Here is a 5,976-nt window from a genome sequence, read left to right as displayed (position 1 = left end):
GAAGTCACTCGATCGGTCGCGGACCGATCGGAACTAATCGATCGGTCCCCGCACCGATCAGATGTCGCCGTCCGGTGCTTAAAGCCTCCCGATCGGTCTGGCCGATCGGTGAAATCTCGAGGCTATCGATTGATTTCGATCGGTCCGCGACCGATCAAAATCACGATGGGCTATCGATTGATTTCGATCGGTCCGCATCGATCAAGAAAACATCGATCGATTTCGATCGGTCCGCATCGACCGCAAACGCTCGCAGCCATCGACACCTCGATCGGCGACCGATCGTGCAAGAGCCACCGGATCGGTCCGCACCGATCCGTGTGTCCAAGTTTCACCGGATCGGTCCGCCGACCGATCCAGCTTCTTGACTCAGTCCGGCCGAGCCTCTCTGACCTAGTCCGGAGGAACGAGCTCCCTAGCTCTCCCGACCTCGCATGCCAAGCTTCCTTCTTGGACTTTTCAACACCGGATGTCCGATCACCCTTGATCCATCCGGATTTTCCTTGCCCGGCTTCACTCACGTGACTTGCACCTAGCTTCACTCACTAGGTTTTACCGCTTCCTGGCTCCACTCACGCTTCACTCACCAGGACTTTCCAACCGCCTAACATCCCGCTTAGGACTTTCAATCAGTCAACCTAGTCAACCTAGATTAGTAATTAATCTGAGTTAAATATTCGATACAAACTTAAATCGTTGTCAACAAAGAAAACATCCAGTGCATGATTAAACAATCTCCCCTTTTGTTGTTTGACAACACGATTTAAGTTTAGATCAAATGCTCATTTACCCATAATTTTAGGGAAATCGGGATCCTCCCCTAAGACGGATACACCACCAAGTCAATGACGGAATCAAGATCCTTCCGTTATCCTCTCCCTAAAATCAAGCTTTCATACATTTCTAAACTTAGGTATCCTCTCCCCTTTGTCAAACACCGAAAAGGTGCAAATGAGGTGACAAAAATAGAAAAGGCTCCCCTTAATCCATAATGCCTTCTTTTAACTGACCTAGAGTTCCCTCTAAGGTCACAATACGACAGTAAGAAAGACAAAAGATACAATCAAATCATGGCATAGGAACAGCATATATAAAAAAAACGTAGAAAATGAAGCATAATAAGGAGCAAGCAAATATAAAACCGAGGAGCATAAATATATGAGTAGCATCAGAAGTACAAATATCCAGGTCAGACTAACACATAGCATCCAAAATACATACAGACTAGGTGACACACAGACTACATCAATCAACGTCCTCAACATGAGGAGCATCATCATCATCGGCAGGAAGGGTGAAATCCTGAGGCGGCACGCTGGAGGATGAATAGCCTGGGTAAGACTGCGGAGGCGGGTAGCGTGCCATCCATCCGAGTAGCAACTGCTGTGTCACCACCTGATGACTACGCATATCATCGAAGCGCTGGTCAATATGCCCGCGCAGGTCATCGTAGCGCTGGTCTATCCGAATACGTAGTCCATCGAACTCAGCAGCCACCATCTCCTCGTGTCGATCAAAGCGACTCTCCAGCTCGGCGATCTGCCAGCGCAGATCAGGATCCGCCTCGCCAATGTCAGCGGTAACTCACCTAAAGCTCTTCCATCCTTCCACTGAACATCCCCATTTCGCCCTATGATTCCAGACTTGGAAAATGCCCTTTTTCCAAGTCGTCAATCCTGCCTGACCATTTTGATTGTTCTACCCTTAGAGACATCAACCTGAAGGGTCTCAAGCCAATCAGTAATTATATGCCCATAAGGCATATAAATAGTGAAGCCGCTAGGCTGAGAATAGGATATGATTGAGGAGTAGATGCTCGACATGATATCAAAATCGAGACGCCGACGCAAACCATAGAGCATAAGACAATGATATGATCGGATCTCAGATAAGGGTTTAGATGTGATAGGTAGAAGGCAGTTCGTGACAATTTTAAAAAGAATGTAATCTTGAGGAGATAATCTCAAGGCTGCAAAAGTAGGGAAGTCAGCATCTAGCTCATCTAGCCCTTGTCTAGGCTGTCTGAAGAAGTACTCATATATGTCGTCAGGTGAGATATCAAACGGTGGAAGTAATTGTTCTGGTAAGTCAGGAAATATCGAAAAAACCTCACCGGAACACCTCCGACAATCGAGATACTCAAAGAAAGATGAGATACTGAAATCAAGAGTCCGCTTAGCAACTCTTGTTTTAAAACCTTGATCACTAGTCTCATGAAGGTTATTATAGGACTCAGAGACCAGGTCATAGTTGATATCTCGTTCCAAGTAGACTAGTGAATCGAGTTTGTAGTATGCTATGATTTCGGACACTTGTGGGCAAAATTCGTCCATGAATTTTCTATCCACGGACCTACAAGGGAGTAATTTGAAAGTCCTTTGTTGAAAAGCTTGCTCAGACTGGCGGTTTGGGAATCTACTGGAACTAGCTGGTTGGGGTCGAGAGGGAGCAGGAGAAGTTTTGGATTTGGATTTCTTGGTTGATTCCTTAGAGGTTCCCTCACCATCAGTGGGTTTCTTCCTAAGGGGATTCAATGTGGTAAAATGGGGCAATGAGTGAGCACCGGAGCCACCAACAAATAAGAACCGAGACAAACACAACAACAGAAGATGAGAAATGAAAACACAATGCCAAGTTCTATAGAGGTAGGAGTTACCTTGGAGCCATGGAACTCTCGGCTAGGGCTTCCGAGGGCTGGAGCTTCGGCGTGCAAGGAGAAGAGAAAGGGTGGGCTGTTGGGAAGAGTCGGCTAGGGTTCGCGTGAATGAGGGAAAGAGGGGATCGGGAGGTTTTAAGGGTTAAGATGGGTGTACGGTGAAGAAATGATCGGACGGTTGTCCGATCGGAAGATCCGTCCCGATCCGTCACCGCATCGATCAGGAACCTCTGACCGGTCCGTGGACCGATCGAAGGTGATCGAGTATTCGTGAAGCCCCGATCGGTCACCGCACCGATCAGAACTTCCTGATCGGTCCGTAGACCGATCGGAGATCGACAAGAAGTCTCCATCAGTGCCTTAACAACCGAACCCGATCGGTCTATGGACCGATCGGAAGACCCTGATCAGATTATCCCGATCGGTCCCCGGACCGATCGAGTGACAAAAAAATAACCGATCGGTCCTCGGACCGATCGATTCTGCATGTAAAGATTGGGAAGTTTTGCATCGACCGATCCATCTTCTCCGATCGGGCAGTAGCCCGATCGATGTCTGACATCGAAATTTTCGGTGATTTCGAATCAAACTTTGATAGTTCGTAGAAGTTTCTCCAAAAAACTTTCAAAATCAATATCTAGAACCCTGAGAATCTACAAGCATAACTATGTCCTAACGATGGGCTCTTATGGTGTGAATTTGTTTATAATTTGAGACTTTCATATTCGACTACAAACACTGATATTTCAGACAAGTTTCAAGTTTGTCAAAATAGACAACTTGTCCTAATTTGCAATCAAGGCATGAAAGCTGAAGTTCTTGATTCTTGTTATGTTTAGTTTCAAGTTTGTCAAAATATATCCAATTTATTATTATTTCCTTTAATAACCTATCGTTTTATCAATCAAAAGTCATGACATGAACCAAACAACAATACCAATCAACACATTAACCATCAACCATGATTAGAAAATTTCTAGACAAAAGTCCAACCAAGATTCCTTGGTTGGAATATATGAGTAAGATCTAGGAGTCAAATACACATGAATTATGTAATGACCTTCCCCATACTCAATTTATGTCTCTTCAACCTACTTATTCAAGGGATGCATAGTACATTTTGAATAAATTGGTTGTTCCTAGCATCTCACCCCATTTCTAGCAAACAAAAACAATTTGTTAAACCTTATCGTTTGTGTGAGATGTCCCCAAATTGCCCAAATCAGTTTCCCAATTACTCTTGTCATTTTAATAGTCCTTATTGATCATGGTGAAGTTCTAATGACCTAAGGAGCCAAACACATTCCCAACTCCCTCCTTAAATGACTAAATTCATTCTCCGGAAGGGGTTTTGTGAAGATATCGGCTAGGTTTGACTTTGACTCAACATATGTGAGCACAATGTCTCCCTAGCTACGTGATCTCTTATGAAGTGATGACGCACTTCAATGTGTTTGGTCCTCGAATGATGGACTGGATTTTTAGTTAGGTTGATTGTGCTAATGTTGTCGCATAGCACTTGTACACCCTTATAAGAGAGTCCATAATCCTCTAGGGTGTGTATCATCCACAACAACTGTGATACACTCTCTCCCATGGCAATATATTCAAACTCGGTCGTGGAGAGAGCAACACAATGTTGCTTCCGACTTGACCAACTAACTAAACATGAACCTAAAATTGGCAACCCCACTCGTACTTTTCCGATCCAATTTGCACCCAGCATAATCGGAGTCGGTATAACCTATCAAGTCAAATGATTCAGTACGAGGGTACCAAAGACCTACTCTAATTGTGCCTTTAAGGTATCTCAGAATTCTCTTAACTGCAATTAAGTGAGATTCCTTGGCACAGACTTGATACCTAGCGCACATGCCCACAGCAAAGAGTATGTCCGGTCGACTAGCTGTGAGATATAGAAGACTACCGATCATGCTTCTATATTGCGTTAGATCAACTGATTTTCCACTCTCATCAATGTCAAGACGAGTGCTCGTCGCCATAGGAGTGGATACTTCCTTAGAATCACTCATTTTGAATTTCTTAAGCATCTCTTGAGTGTATTTTGCTTGATGGACATAAATGCCATCTCTAGTTTGTTTGATTTCTAGTCCAAGGAAGAATGTCAATTCTCCCACAAGACTCATTTCAAACTCACTTTCCATGTGAGTGATAAATTCATTTAAATAGCCCTTGTTATTTGAGCCACAAATTATGTCATCGACATATACTTGGGCTACAAAAATATTTTCACCATCTCGACGAAGAAATAGTGTTGGGTCTATTTGACCCCTTACAAAACCCTTTTCTAATAGATAAGTTGACAACCTTTCGTACCAAGCTCGAGGTGCTTGTTTTAGCTCATAAAGAGCTTTCTTGAGCTTGAACACGTGGTTTGGAGCTTCGGTATTCACAAACCCCGGTGGTTGTTCAACGTAGACTTCTTCTTTAATGAAACCATTTAAGAAGGCCGATTTAACGTCCATTTGATAGAGCTTGAAACCTCTATGTGCAGCAAAAGCTAGCATCGAACGAATGGACTCCAATCGTGCCACAGGAGCATAGGTCTCATCATAATCGAGGCCTTCAACTTGACTATAGCCCTTGGCTACTAGTCTTGCCTTGTTTCTTACTACCTCTCCTTTTGGTTTAACTTATTTTGAAGACCCATTTAGTTCCAATAATGGTGGTCTTCTTAGGTCTAGGAACCAAGTCCCACACTTGGCTTCTTTCAAATTGACCTAACTCATCTTGCATAGCTATGACCCAATCAGGATCATGCAATGCCTCATCAACTAGTTTAGGTTCGATTTCTGAGATCAAAGCAACCTCATTCGACTCATTTCTGAAGAATGATCTAGTCCTAACCCCTTGTTGGATGTCTCCCACAATCTGGTATTGTGGATGACTAGAGACTATCCTAGATTGCCTTGGAGTTGGCGGTGCCTCATGAGTGGTCTCACTCGGCACAGGCAAGAGATCAGATTGAGCCCTTTCTTGCCTTTGCTCATCATCTTCAGAGTCAACTTCGACTCTTCCAATGTTTTGATCATTCAAACTTAGATTTCTAAGTTCGAATTGAATTTCTCCTACATCCCTTGATTGATCATTTGATTTAGGGATTTCTTCAAATGCTACGTCTGAGGACTCTTCAATCAATTTAGTCCTCTCATTGTAGACTCGATAGGCTTTGCTGGTAAGAGAGTACCCGACCAATATCCCTTGATCAGCCTTAGCCGTGAACTTCCCAAGATGGTCCTTGGTGTTTAAGATAAACACTTTACAACCAAACACCCTAAGATGTTTAATTGTAGGCGGTT

Source organism: Zingiber officinale, chromosome 1B, assembly GCF_018446385.1.
Source record: "Zingiber officinale cultivar Zhangliang chromosome 1B, Zo_v1.1, whole genome shotgun sequence".
Taxonomy (NCBI): Eukaryota; Viridiplantae; Streptophyta; class Magnoliopsida; order Zingiberales; family Zingiberaceae; genus Zingiber; species Zingiber officinale.
The sequence above is the reverse complement of the archived record's forward strand: the minus strand, read 5'-3'. Positions refer to the sequence as shown.